The 15,524-nt window shown below is 37.8% G+C and overlaps 2 long non-coding RNA genes and 1 pseudogene across 5 annotated transcripts; 2 read left to right on the top strand and 1 right to left on the bottom strand.

Annotated features, from left to right (window-relative positions):
• On the top strand, positions 771 to 2,351 carry LOC109829668. 2 transcript variants are annotated; one of them, XR_002244109.1, is made up of 4 exons: positions 771 to 1,102; positions 1,626 to 1,692; positions 1,783 to 2,097; positions 2,182 to 2,351. It is a non-coding gene; the product is annotated as an uncharacterized LOC109829668 (long non-coding RNA). The 2 variants fall into 2 exon arrangements; XR_002244108.1 differs by lacking the exon at positions 1,626 to 1,692 and having other exon boundaries at positions 1,924 to 2,097.
• Positions 6,408 to 7,988, bottom strand: LOC109829669. 3 transcript variants are annotated; one of them, XR_002244112.1, is made up of 4 exons: positions 7,657 to 7,988; positions 7,067 to 7,133; positions 6,662 to 6,976; positions 6,408 to 6,577 (listed from the first exon to the last, which is right to left on the bottom strand). It is a non-coding gene; the product is annotated as an uncharacterized LOC109829669 (long non-coding RNA). The 3 variants fall into 3 exon arrangements; XR_002244111.1 differs by lacking the exon at positions 7,067 to 7,133 and having other exon boundaries at positions 6,662 to 6,835; XR_002244113.1 differs by lacking the exon at positions 7,067 to 7,133.
• The window catches only part of LOC109831752, a 1,274-nt pseudogene continuing 1,043 nt past the window's right edge, over positions 15,294 to 15,524 (top strand).

Consider the following 15,524-nt stretch of genomic DNA (forward strand, 5'->3'; position numbering starts at 1 on the left):
CATAATCGATTGTATGGCAAAAATTTGAAAACCAATTCGATATTACGAAATTAACATACCTCTCTTTTCTTTGTCTCCCGTCACTTGAGATCACAATCGGCTGCAATTTCCTCTCTTGTTTTCCTTTAAATTAATTCCTATTAATAGCTCGGGAGAAGAAGGGGGAAGAAAAATTAGAGGGAAATTTTGGAGGGAAAGAAGTAGAGGGAATCAATTTTGGGGAAGATCAGGTTTGGTTCGAATCTTACCTTATAACGGAAATGATCGCTGGCCTCCCTAATTTCCGCTGCCAAATCGCGGATTGCATACGCCCTGCCTATTTTTCGACTGATAATTTGTTATTTCCATCGGCTACCCTCGCTTGAGAGGTCGGGACAATCGTTGTTCCGCCAAAGAGAGGGGAATTGTTATCCCGTATAATCACGGGTTAAGTGGGGTAAACGGGTCACGTGAGGGATAACTATCACTTGGGTTTTTTTTTGGTGTTTGGCAGACTAATGGAGGGTTAAACCCTCTTAACCCTCCATTTAACCCCTATGCTATTGCAAGAAGTCTCCCGAGTTTTATCTTTAAACCCATTTATTTACCTAGTTTTATCTTTAAACCCACCAGTTTTTAGTTGTTTCCTTTAGCCCAATTAACTTTTGGTATTTGTCTTTAAACCCAATATTTAAAATACAATACTTGTAGCACTTGTACTTATACATAATCAATATAAAAACCCCAAAATACCCCTTTCATTGACCCTATATAACCCAGTCTCTCTCTCCTCATCTTCCCCCTTTTCAAAAAGCCCTAAAAATAGAAATCGATCGCCGTTGGTCGCCGTCGCCCGTCGTGAAGCCGACGTCGCTGTCTCCATCGACCTTTTAGCTACCCCGTCGCCTCGTTTTCGCCCAATCGTCGCCTCGCTTCCTTCCTAGTCGTCGTCGTCGTTGATCTCGTCATCGATCTCGCAGTCCCCTTGTCGCCGACGCATCTCACAGTCGCTATCCCAGTCATCATTCCAGTCGAACTCGCAACCCTTTCCGATCGTCGCCCGCCGCGGTCCCAGTCATCATCGCTGTTTATCTCGCCGTTGCCGTCGATCTCGCCGTTTGAGGTACTAATTAGCACGAATTAGGTGCTCGGTTGTCGTCGATCTTAGGTTTTGATAAAAAAAATCTATTACAATTTGATATTAAAGAAATTTGTAATGTGTACGCCTCAGCTATTTGTATATTTTGTGCTGATGTCAATCGTTGTGGTTTTGATTTAGGAACTTCAGTTGATGTGCATGTGTTTTTCTTTTCTTTTTCGTTATGACATAGCTGTGTGAGATGCACTTTGGGCTTGTACATTACAATGCTTGGTATACTTGAAATGCTTCTTTGAGTTCTAGACATCTGATTTAATTTCTTCGTTGCTTTTGATACATGCTTGATAGCTTTCTTTTCTAAACCTCTAAGTACAGAGATAGCATTTATACTTATGTGGACCATAACTCGCACAACACAGAGAACTTCTAGGTGTTGTTACCATATCACTCACTGGGTGTTATTGTGAGAAAACCGGTATCTTATAGATTGAGCCAAGTCAGAACTGTGGTTGGCAACAAAGAACATAATCTGAATATGTTTGTGCAGGATTTTTTTTAAACTTTTGCCGTGTGTTCAAACAAAGGGCATACACATATGTAGTCCATTGGGAACCGTAAGTAGAAATCCAATCTGAGATTATAAGTAATATTCATAAGCTATATATAACACTAATACTTAATCTTAACTTTCTTTGTTTTTTTAGAGATGCATCAATGAAAATAACCCGTCGAGTGTGGATCGAATGTTTAAGCCAATAACGACTACTCGATTCCAAGAACTTGATAAGATTATTTTCCCACTCCTAACTTCATTTCATTGGCATATGTTGGTATTCTCTGTAAAGGCTATAAGATTTCATGTAAAGGCATATGTTGGTATTCTCTGTAAAGGCTAGAAGATTGCGGGGTGTTCTTGATGGCATACATGTTTAGCCTCGTTTCCGGTCAACCAATGTCAATTAACCAAAAGGATTGTGCAAGACATAGAGCTCGTATCGTTGCTCTATTTCTACCTGAAGGTATATTTTCTATAAGTGTAATGTTCATTGAACCGCTTATATTTGCTCTATTGTTCTTTTGATCCGCTTATATTTTGCTTTCAGGAAATCAACATGATCCTCAAGACCAATTCCCCGGATGTTAGATGCTAATTGTGATATCCAATATTTGTTTTGTAAAGTATTTGTATAATTATACTTTTGGGTCGTTGTATATAGTTTGTCAAATGCATTTGAATTTGAATGGCTGTTGTAGTGAGGTTTTTGAGTCTGCACTTGAATTTGAATGGCCGTTGTAGTGAGGTTTTTGAGTCTGCACTTGAATTTGAATAGCGGTTGTAGTTATTCTGCTCCTCCTTCTAGGTTATATTTTGCAAATGTATATCTTTGAAATGGTCTGGTTGGTATTTTACTTGCTCTGGTTGGTATTTAGTTCTGGTTTGTTGGCCTGAATTGGGTGCTCCGGTTGGTATTTTAATGTTTTGTCAATTGCTTTTTCTATTTTGAGCATAGTAGCAGATGTTTTGTACTTAGCCTCTAAGTCTTTGATATTGATGGTTAACTTTATTGCAGACTATAGCCACTAAAATTATGGTTTTGGCTAGAGAGGTTTGTCGAAACTCCTTGTTTTTTTTTTGGCTGGAAATGCAATGTTCTTGGTCGTAATTCGTCAATTGTAAGTATAGCACAGTCAATTGCAAGTATAGCACGCTAAATTTTATGCACAACACGTTAACCTGTAAGTGCAATTTTGTGAGTGCTATTTTTGTGGAATTTTATGAGTGTTATACACTTACAGGATAACCCGCTACACTTACACGATAACCCGCTACACTTATACGATAACCCGCTACACTTACGGGATAATCTCTACACTTACGGGATAACCCGCTACACTTACACGATAACCCGCTACACTTACAGGATAACCCGCTACACTTACAGGATAACCCGCTACACTCACACGATAACCCACTACACTCACACGATAACCCGCTACACTCACACGATAACCCGCAACACTTACAAGATAACCCGCTACACTTACGGGATAACCCGCTACACTTACGGGATAATTCGCTACACTTACATGATAACTCGCTGCACTTACACGATAACCCGCTATACTTACAGGATAACCCACTACACTTACAGGATAACCCGCTACACTTACACGGTAACCCGCTACACTTACAGGATAACCCGCTACACTTACACGGTAACTCGCTATACTTATAGTGTAACCCGCCGCACTTACAGTGTAACCCGCTACACTTACAGGATAACCATCTACACTTACGGGATAACCCGTTACACTTACAGAATAACCCGATACACATACGGGATAACCTGCTACACTTACAGGATAACCCGTTACATTTACGGGATAACCCGCTACACTTACACGATAACCCGCTTTACTTACACGATAACCCGTTACACTTACACGATTACCCGCTACACTTACACAATAACCCGCTACACTTACACGATAACCCGCTATACTTACAGTGTAACCCGCTACACTTAAACGATAATCCGCTACACTTACACGATAACTCGCTACACTTATGGGATAACCCGCTACACTTACAGGATAACCCGCTATACTTACACGATAACCCGTTAAACTTACACGATAACCCATTACACTTACATGATAACCCACTACACTTACACGGTAACCCGCCGCACTTACAGGATAACCCGCCGCACTTACGGGATAACGCGCTACACTTACAGTGTAACCAGCTACACTTACGGGACCCGCTACACTTACAGGATAACCCGCAACACTTATAAACTAACCCGCTACAATTATATGATAACCCGCTATACTTACAGTGTAACCCGCTACACTTACGGGATAACCCGCTACACTTATAGGATAACCTGCTACACTTACATGATAATCCGCTACACTTACTGGATAACCCGCTACTCTTACACGGTAACTCGTTATACTTACATGATAACCCGCTACACTTACAGGATAACCCGCTACACTTAAGGGATAACCCGCTACACTTACACGATAACCCGTTACACTTACAGGATAACCCGCTACACTTACACGATAACCCGCTATACTTACAAGATAACCCGCTATACTTACACGATAACCCGCTACACTTACACGATAACCCGCTACAAGTGTAGCGGTTTATCTTGTAAGTGTAGCGGGTTATCGTGTAAGTATAGCGGGTTATCCCGTAAGTGTAGCGGGTTATCCTGTAAGTGTAGTCGGTTATCTTGTAAGTGTAGCGGGTTATCCTGTAAGTGTAGCGTGTTATCCCGTAAGTATAGCCGGTTATCCTGTAAGTGTAGCTAGTTACACTGTAAGTGTAGCGGGTTATCCTGTAAGTGTAGCGGATTATCCTGTAAGTGTAGCGGGTTACACTGTAAGTACGGCGGGTTACACTGTAAGTGCAGCGGGTTATCCCGTAAGTGCGGCGGGTTATCATGTAAGTATAGCGGGTTATCCTATAAGTATAGCGGGTTATCGTGTAAGTGTAACGGGTTATCGTGTAAGTGTAGCAGGTTATCCTGTAAGTGTAGCGGGTTATCCCGTAAGTGCGGCGGGTTATCCTGTAACTGTAGCGGGTTACCGTGTAAATATAGCGGGTTATCCTGTAAGTGTAGCGGGTTATCGTTTAAGTGTAACGGGTTATCGTGTAAGTGTAGCGGGTTATCCTGTAAGTGTAGCGGGTTATCCCATAAGTGTAGCGGGTTATCGTGTAAGTGTAGCGGGTTATCCTGTAAGTGTAGTGGGTTACACTTTAAGTATAGCAGGTTATCATGTAAGTGTAGCGGGTTATCATGTAAGTATAACGGGTTATCGTGTAAGTGTAGCGGGTTATCATGTAAGTGTAGCGGGTTATCCCGTAAGTGTAGCGGGTTATTCTGTAAGTGTAGCGGATTATCCCGTAAGTGTAGATGGTTATCTTGTAAGTGTAGCGGGTTACACTGTAAGTGCGGCGGGTTGCACTGTAAGTGTAGCGGGTAATCGTGTAAGTGTATCGGGTTATCGTGTAAGTGTAACGGGTTATCGTATAAGTATAGCGGGTTATCCTATAAGTGTAGCGGGTTATCCCATAAGTGTAGCGGGTTATCGTGTAAGTGTAGCGGGTTATCGTGTAAGTGTAACGGGTTACACTGTAAGTGTACCGGGTTATCGTGTATGTGTAGCGGGTTATCGTGTAAGTGTAGCGGGTTATCATGTAAGTGTAGCGGGTTATCCCGTAAATGTAGCGGGTTATCCAGTAAGTGTAGCGGGTTATCCCGTAAGTGTAGCGGGTTATTCTGTAAGTGTAGCGGGTTATCCCGTAAGTGTAGATGGTTATCCTGTAAGTGTAGCGGGTTACACTGTAAGTGCGGTGAGTTACACTGTAAGTATAGCGGGTTACCGTGTAAGTGTAGCGGGTTATCCTGTAAGTGTAGCGGGTTACCGTGTAAGTGTAGCGGGTTATCCTGTAAGTATAGCGGGTTATCTTGTAAGTGTAGTGGGTTATCCTGTAAGTACAGCGGGTTATCGTGTAAGTGTAGCGGGTTATCCCGTAAGTGTAGCGGGTTATCCTGTAAGTGTAGCGGGTTATCCCGTAAGTGTAGCGGGTTATCCCGTAAGTGTAGCGGGTTATCCCGTAAGTGTAGCGCGTTATCCCGTAAGTGTAGCGGGTTATCTTGTAAGTGTAGCGGGTTATCATGTAAGTTTAGCGGGTTATCGTGTAAGTGTAACGGGTTATCCCGTAAGTGTAGCGGGTTATCCCGTAAGTGTAGCGGGTTATCGTGTAAGTGTAGCGGGTTATCCTGTAAGTGTATAACACTCATAAAATTCCACAAAAATAGCACTCACAAAATTGCACTTACAGGTTAACGTGTTGTGCATAAAATTTAGCGTGCTATACTTGCAATTGACTGTGCTATACTTACAATTGACGAATTACGACCAAGAACATTGCATTTCCAGCCAAAAAAAAAACAAGGAGTTTCGACAAACCTCTCTAGCCAAAACCATAATTTTAGTGGCTATAGTCTGCAATAAAGTTAACCATCAATATCAAAGACTTAGAGGCTAAGTACAAAACATCTGCTACTATGCTCAAAATAGAAAAAGCAATTGACAAAACATTAAAATACCAACCGGAGCACCCAATTCAGGCCAACAAACCAGAACTAAATACCAACCAGAGCAAGTAAAATACCAACCAGACCATTTCAAAGATATACATTTGCAAAATATAACCTAGAAGGAGGAGCAGAATAACTACAACCGCTATTCAAATTCAAGTGCAGACTCAAAAACCTCACTACAACGGCCATTCAAATTCAAGTGCAGACTCAAAAACCTCACTACAACAGCCATTCAAATTCAAATGCATTTGACAAACTATATACAACGACCCAAAAGTATAATTATACAAATACTTTACAAAACAAATATTGGATATCACAATTAGCATCTAACATCCGGGGAATTGGTCTTGAGGATCATGTTGATTTCCTGAAAGCAAAATATAAGCGGATCAAAAGAACAATAGAGCAAATATAAGCGGTTCAATGAACATTACACTTATAGAAAATATACCTTCAGGTAGAAATAGAGCAACGATACGAGCTCTATGTCTTGCACAATCCTTTTGGTTAATTGACATTGGTTGACCGGAAACGAGGCTAAACATGTATGCCATCAAGAACACCCCGCAATCTTCTAGCCTTTACAGAGAATACCAACATATGCCTTTACATGAAATCTTATAGCCTTTACAGAGAATACCAACATATGCCAATGAAATGAAGTTAGGAGTGGGAAAATAATCTTATCAAGTTCTTGGAATCGAGTAGTCGTTATTGGCTTAAACATTCGATCCACACTCGACGGGTTATTTTCATTGATGCATCTCTAAAAAAACAAAGAAAGTTAAGATTAAGTATTAGTGTTATATATAGCTTATGAATATTACTTATAATCTCAGATTGGATTTCTACTTACGGTTCCCAATGGACTACATATGTGTATGCCCTTTGTTTGAACACACGGCAAAAGTTTAAAAAAAATCCTGCACAAACATATTCAGATTATGTTCTTTGTTGCCAACCACAGTTCTGACTTGGCTCAATCTATAAGATACCGGTTTTCTCACAATAACACCCAGTGAGTGATATGGTAACAACACCTAGAAGTTCTCTGTGTTGTGCGAGTTATGGTCCACATAAGTATAAATGCTATCTCTGTACTTAGAGGTTTAGAAAAGAAAGCTATCAAGCATGTATCAAAAGCAACGAAGAAATTAAATCAGATGTCTAGAACTCAAAGAAGCATTTCAAGTATACCAAGCATTGTAATGTACAAGCCCAAAGTGCATCTCACACAGCTATGTCATAACGAAAAAGAAAAGAAAAACACATGCACATCAACTGAAGTTCCTAAATCAAAACCACAACGATTGACATCAGCACAAAATATACAAATAGCTGAGGCGTACACATTACAAATTTCTTTAATATCAAATTGTAATAGATTTTTTTTATCAAAACCTAAGATCGACGACAACCGAGCACCTAATTCGTGCTAATTAGTACCTCAAACGGCGAGATCGACGGCAACGGCGAGATAAACAGCGATGATGACTGGGACCGCGGCGGGCGACGATCGGAAAGGGTTGCGAGTTCGACTGGAATGATGACTGGGATAGCGACTGTGAGATGCGTCGGCGACAAGGGGACTGCGAGATCGATGACGAGATCAACGACGACGACGACTAGGAAGGAAGCGAGGCGACGATTGGGCGAAAACGAGGCGACGGGGTAGCTAAAAGGTCGATGGAGACAGCGACGTCGGCTTCACGACGGGCGACGGCGACCAACGGCGATCGATTTCTATTTTTAGGGCTTTTTGAAAAGGGGGAAGATGAGGAGAGAGAGACTGGGTTATATAGGGTCAATGAAAGGGGTATTTTGGGGTTTTTATATTGATTATGTATAAGTACAAGTGCTACAAGTATTGTATTTTAAATATTGGGTTTAAAGACAAATACCAAAAGTTAATTGGGCTAAAGGAAACAACTAAAAACTGGTGGGTTTAAAGATAAAACTAGGTAAATAAATGGGTTTAAAGATAAAACTCGGGAGACTTCTTGCAATAGCATAGGGGTTAAATGGAGGGTTAAGAGGGTTTAACCCTCCATTAGTCTGCCAAACACCAAAAAAAAACCCAAGTGATAGTTATCCCTCACGTGACCCGTTTACCCCACTTAACCCGTGATTATACGGGATAACAATTCCCCTCTCTTTGGCGGAACAACGATTGTCCCGACCTCTCAAGCGAGGGTAGCCGATGGAAATAACAAATTATCAGTCGAAAAATAGGCAGGGCGTATGCAATCCGCGATTTGGCAGCGGAAATTAGGGAGGCCAGCGATCATTTCCGTTATAAGGTAAGATTCGAACCAAACCTGATCTTCCCCAAAATTGATTCCCTCTACTTCTTTCCCTCCAAAATTTCCCTCTAATTTTTCTTCCCCCTTCTTCTCCCGAGCTATTAATAGGAATTAATTTAAAGGAAAACAAGAGAGGAAATTGCAGCCGATTGTGATCTCAAGTGACGGGAGACAAAGAAAAGAGAGGTATGTTAATTTCGTAATATCGAATTGGTTTTCAAATTTTTGCCATACAATCGATTATGTTCATATGAATCTAGTTGGTTGATTGATGTTTTTGATCATTTAACAGCTTGCCGAAGGTTAAAATTTAAGGCTTTTAATCTTTATTGTGATGCTACAAGTTCAGAAAATATCATTATGAACCATTTGCTTAATTGTTTGTATACTAGAAAAAAACTGGTGAAAAAAAGTAAATTTATTGCACCTGAAATTGGAGAGTTTGGTTCGATTACAAGTTTTTCTAGTATTGTTTACATGCAAAGTCTGACCTATTCTTCCTTTAAATTGATTTCCTTGGTTCTCCTATTTGCTTGATAGCTTTTATGAAATATGTAAGATGGTTAATGGTAGCTTGTGCTTTAATTTGTCTGGAAGATAGAGAATGTTTATGCTAAGTAATGGTTCTTTCATAAAGGGTTATATATTTAACCTATAAAGTGGGGTGTGTGAATATATATATATATTTATATTTATATATCACATTAACAAGGAGGAATGATAACCACTGAGTTCAATACTTAATGTGGCCCTATGGTATTCAAATGTGTATACATCACTATTCAACATATATATCAGTATGAAGTTTATAAGCAAATATCACATTTGCTGTCAGTTGCTGAATTTTTTGATATAGTCTTCTATGATTTATTGGTTTAAGATACAATGGAACATTCAGTAACACAGACATCATAATGTACACAAAAAAACATTGTTCAATGTCAGCTACAGTATTTGTTTGATTACTTATGCATCACTTCCATTAGCACATACATATGTCAGTGACAGTATTTACATAGCAAAATATGATGTCAGTGACAGACATGTGGATGTACACAAAAAAGCAATTAGCACATACATATGTTAGTGTTCTTTGTTGATATGAATTAATTTTGAACACAAACAAGTGACAGTTGCTGAAAAAGTGACATTGAACTCAATGTCATTTGCTGAAAAATTGAAAAATGTCAGTCTTACATGTCAATTTATTAACTGGACATTGAACTCATTGCACATTTGCAATCAGTTGTTGAAATTTTTTGATATAAACTGGACCTTGAACTGGACATTGAATTGGGGTTTGAAATGGTCATTAAAGTTTGCATTGAACTCAATTTTTTAACTGGACATTGTTTACATAGCAAAATATAATGTCAGTTACAGTATCTTTTGCATTGAACTCAATTTTTTAACTGGACATTGTTTACATAGCAAAATATAATGTCAGTTACAGTATCTGTTTTATTACTTATGCATCACTAACTGGACATTGTTTACATAGCAAAATATAATGTCAGTTACAGTATCTGTTTTATTACTTATGCATCACTTCCATTAGCACATACATATGTCAGTGACAGTATTTACATAGCAAAATATGATGTTAGTGACAGACATGTGGATGTACACAAAAAAGCAATTAGCAATTTTGAACACAAACAAGTGATCTTTTTAACTGGACATTGTTTAACTGAATATTTGATCTTGCATTGTTTACTGGACATTGTTTACTGGATATTGATCTTGTATTGTCCAACAATTAGCAAAATATGATGTCAGTGACCTTTTTAACTGAATATTTGATCTTGCATTGTTTACTGGACATTGTTTACTGGACATTTTTTAACTGGACATTGTTTACATAGCATTGTCCAGTAAACTATTGACTTCGATTATAATTGACTCAATTTTTTGATTCTGTTATAGTATGACTTCGATTACTGAATTGTTTACATAGCATTATTTACATATCATTGTTCAATGTCAGTTACAGTATTTGTTTTTCTACTTATGCATTACTTCCATTACTTACCTCTACACTTAAGTTTTGAATTATGTTTGGTTGGTATCATTGTTCAATGTCAGTTACAGTATTTTTTCACTGTACATTGTTTACATAGGATTGTCCAGTAAACTATTGACTTCGATTATATTAGCACATACACATGTCAATCTTTCTTTGTTGATATAAATTGGACATTGAACACATTTCGATTACTTATGAATAGTTTACATAGCATTGTTCAATTGATTAATTTATTTTAAAATTCTCATTATGATCTAGAATGGCTAAGAAGAACTTCATATCACAATCTCAATCCGAAGGTGGGTAGTCAAGACCTCGTGCCAGGAACTGGACTATAGAGGAAGATAATTGTTTGATGGGAATATTAAAGGAAATGGTCCTTAAATGAAAGAACAATGGAGGTCATTTCACTACCGAGCAATGTCAAAATGTAACCGATGAGTATAAAGTTAGGATTGGATAGAAGGACAGAGGCAAACTACAAATGCAAAACTGTTATAAAATTTTAAAACAACAATATTCCCTTAATTACAAACTTTGAAATAAATCAGGTTGGGGTTGGGATGAAGGTAAAAATATGGTGATTGCGCCTACTGCAAAGGATTGAGAGGCATTGATAAAGGTATTATTTAAATTTCTACCATTAAAACATTTGAATATTATATAATTAAAACTATGAGGCATTGATAAAGGTATTATTTAAATTTCTACCATTAAAACATTTGAATATTATATAATTAAAACTATGATATATTTATTATGAATTTTCTACCGCAGGAAAATGATGAGTATTTAAGAATTAAGAACAAACCATTTCCTCAGTTTGATGATATGGATTTTCTATGTGGTGGTAACACATCTAAGGGGCGCTGATGGTTTGGGACTACCGATGACTTTAATGAGCGTGAAGGAAGCACTAGTTCAGACAATGAATTAGATGATACTGAGGGGCGACATAGTAACAAGAGTCAAAACCTGAGTGATTCATAGGAGGTACAAATAGTGGAAGAGACACAAGTTCCTTTTAATGGTACACAACTACCATCACAACCAATACCTATTTCTACTCCAAACATAAAGCAGCAAGCTCAACCATCAGGTTTAAAGCGTAAGTTTAAAAACATTTCTCGCCGTCGAGTATCAGATATTGAAGTTGAAAATAATTTGTCAAAGATGATTGAGCTACAAAAGCAGCAAATTGAAATTACAAAAGAGCTAGTAGATTCCAAGAAAGGGGTGCCCACTGAAATGAAAGAGTGCATGGCTAAGATAATGAATTTACCAGGTATAACTAGTGATCTATGTGTGGCAGGAGCAGAAGCTATTAAAAAGAAGGAGAATAGGCATGTTGTTAATATGCTTAACGGTCAAATGCTATTATCATGGCTGAAGAAACAAATGGATTTACAAAATGCAATGACTGATTATCCATCATCTATTTACAATATCCAACATCAGCCACGTCAATGCACCAGTTCCAAAATTAGTCGTTTAATCAACCAAGCTGGCAAGGCTTTTCTCAAACTTCTCAGGGTTAATCACGGATGTCACAAGCTCATGACAACAACATGCAGGAAATTGGATCTTTTGTCAGCTTACTAAAGGAAAAACAAAAATTAAATCTGAATTGATGCTTTATGTTCAAGTCTCAAGAGTCAAGACTAATCAAATTTAGTTTAGTAATATGTTTTCTTGCTTTTAGTTAAAGTTCATGTTCCAAAGAATAGTTTTCTTATTGTCAGACAATCAATTTATGATTTTGTAATATTTAGATTATAGCATATGTTGGATGGTTTTTATGTTAAATAATTTTTTTGCAAGGATGCTGTGTATTTGAATGGATCTTTTATGACTTCTCTGTATGTTGTGTATATATTGTGTATTTGTATGGAGTTTTTATTTTCGTGTGAATTTGGAATTTCAGGTATCGGTTTTAAAGTCCATAACATCAAATCACTTAGTTTTGGCTTGTCAATTTATAGATGCTATCATACCAGGTAAACTTTGTTCTTCATTTTTACAGAATGTATTATTGCAGATTGTTTTATAGCTATCACATTAGTTTTATATATGCTTTGGGGCTGTTTTTTTTGGTTCGAATTTGTTCAAAACTTGTGAACTATATCACCCATTCTTAGGTGTTGATTGTGAATCATGTTAATTTTTGTGAACTATAGCTCCCATTCTTTACAAAAAGTTATCTAATTGTTTCGTTTTTAATTTGGTTGAAGATGAATTCATTTGAAGATTTTGCAAGCAATCTTAGTGTTGATGATGTTGAAGCACTTGATGACGAAGATGATCTTATAGAGGCGTTGCTTTTGAATGATGAAGATGGGGATGAGTACATGTGGAATAATATGATTACTAGCGTCATTCATCAATCAAATGTGATGAAGAAGGTTCCTCGACCATGTCGAACTAGACCATTCTCTGGTCACATGCTTGTAGAAGATATGTTGGCTGGACATCCTGAACGTTCATATTCTTGCTTTCGAATGAGTTCTGAGACAATTCTTTTGCTTAAAAATGTTCTAATTGAGAAGAATGCTGTAAGGCCAACTAGATATTTAAGCTGCAATGAACAACTTTGTATATTTCTATACGGAATTTCGCACGCCCTTTCAAATCGAGTATTAGCTGAGATATTCCAACATTCAGGAGAGACTATTAGCAGACATTATAATAATGTGCTTAATGCTATTTTATCTTTGAAACAAGATTATATCCATCTTCCCACCGTTGACGTAGACGTTCATCCTAAGATTCGAGAGAATCCTAATTTATTCCCATATTTCAAGGTAGAGCTAAATTCATATATTTTTTTCATGTCTTTTTTAATGTGTATGTGTGTAGGTTTCTGTATATTAGAATTTTATACATTTTTATATTTGCAGAAAGCATTGGGAGCAATTGATGGATCTCATATTCCTGTAATTGTGAATTGGGAGCAATTGATGGATCTCATATTCCTGTAATTGTGAAGAAAAAGAAACACAACAGGTATCGTAATCGAAAGAATTTCATATCTCAAAATGTAATGGTGTGAAGAAAAAGAAACACAACAGGTATCGTAATCGAAAGAATTTCATATCTCAAAATGTAATGGCAGCGTACTCCTTTGATCATACTTTTCTTTATGTGGCTGCTGGATGGGAGGGATCAGCATCTGATATGTCAGTTCTTCGTGCAACACTGAAAGATGGTAAATTTAATGTTCCTGAAGGTAATTTTAAATATTTTTCCATTTGTTTTTTTAGAATCAATTAGTACTAAATTCAGATAATTTTAAATATGTAGGTCACTTTTACTTAGTTGACTCGGGATATGCTAATACTTTAAAATTTATCGCCCCATATTGTGGATCGCACTATCATCTTGGAGATTTTGCAAATGGGACCACCAGAGCCTATCGAGATACTAAAGACAAATATAATCATAGGCATGCACAATTACGTAATGCAGTGGAAAAGCATGGAGAATTTTAAAACAAAGATTCAAAATTTTGAAAGTTGCTGCTCCATTTCCTTACAAAACTTAAGTCAAAATCGTAGTAGCTTGTTGTGTTCTTCATAATTTTATTGCAAGGCATCAGGGAAATGGTAAATACTTTAATATGCTCAATGGATTAGAGATGAATGAGCATGAAGATGAGGTGGATGAGGAAGAAGACCCCCAATACATGGTTGGTGCAGATGAAAGTTTAAGGGGTGAGCAACTTCGCAACAGGATTGCTCTACAGCTTTGGAATAATTGAAATATGTAGTAGTCGAATATTGAAGTATAAAGAGGTTGAATTATGTCTTTTACTATCTTTATATGAGCAAAACTTATAATTTTATACAGAGCTAGTGAGTAGATTGTTCTTTCCTTGAATAATCAAATCTTTTTGCCTGGTTTATTGTTAGATAAGAAGCCATATAATATTTTATTAGCTCATTATCTCTCTTTAGCAGTTGAAATTATGCGAAAATGATAATATATTTTAATTTACCTTCTGAATAATCTTTATTGAATAGTACCAAATTATCATTTTAGCGATATTTGAAAAAAAAATTATTTATCCCTCGTGTCTCAACTGGATTACATATTAGCGCCTCGAATCTTTGATCTTGCTCAGAAGGTAAATAACGCGAAAAAAATATTAATGAGACAATTAGTTATAAATTTTCAGTAAGGACGAAAGTGGTATTTTTTAAAAAATTAATGAGATTAATCTCCTTATCCCTTCTTCATTTGCCAAACACAAAAGTCTTAACCCCTTGTCTTAACTAGTCAATCCAAACGGAATTAGAATATTTTTAACCATTCATAATGGATTAATTAAGTTAACCATTCTCCTTAATCCCTCTTCCTTAACCCTTTGCCAAACGCAAAGTAAATGATCAACTTTTTTACTCAATACATATCGGGGGAAAAAAGTTTTTTTTTTCAGAACACGATGAAAAGATACTGGAGCCTCAGATTATTTTCCATTTACACCGGACAGCTATGAGGCCGGTCTGGATCTCCCTCCACATCGTATCGGGCCTTGATTTAGGCCAGTAAAGAAGCCCGTCAGCCCAACTTTGCTGAAAAGCCATATCCCGCGTCAGCGCTCTAAAATTCGAAATTCCCCCATCCGCGCGCCTCCCAACTTCATCCTGACCGTACACGTCACCAATCCTCCACAACCCCGATCGGCCAATCACAGAGCAGCTCCCATCTCTATATAAATTAACCCAGTTAACCCAGCCGCTCTCCCCACCGAAATAACTCGAGCACCGTCAATTTCATCGCAATTTTAAAAAAAAAAATTTTTTTTTTTACCAGAGATGAGCTCCGCAGCGTCGACTAAGGGCGGGAGAGGGAAGCCGAAGACATCGAAGGCGGTGTCGAGGTCGTCGAAGGCCGGGCTCCAGTTCCCCGTGGGGAGGATCGCCAGGTTCTTGAAGGCGGGGAAGTACGCCGAGAGGGTCGGCGCCGGCGCTCCGGTGTACCTCTCT

This window comes from Asparagus officinalis, chromosome 2 (assembly GCF_001876935.1).
Source record: "Asparagus officinalis chromosome 2, Aspof.V1, whole genome shotgun sequence".
Classification (NCBI taxonomy): domain Eukaryota; kingdom Viridiplantae; phylum Streptophyta; class Magnoliopsida; order Asparagales; family Asparagaceae; genus Asparagus; species Asparagus officinalis.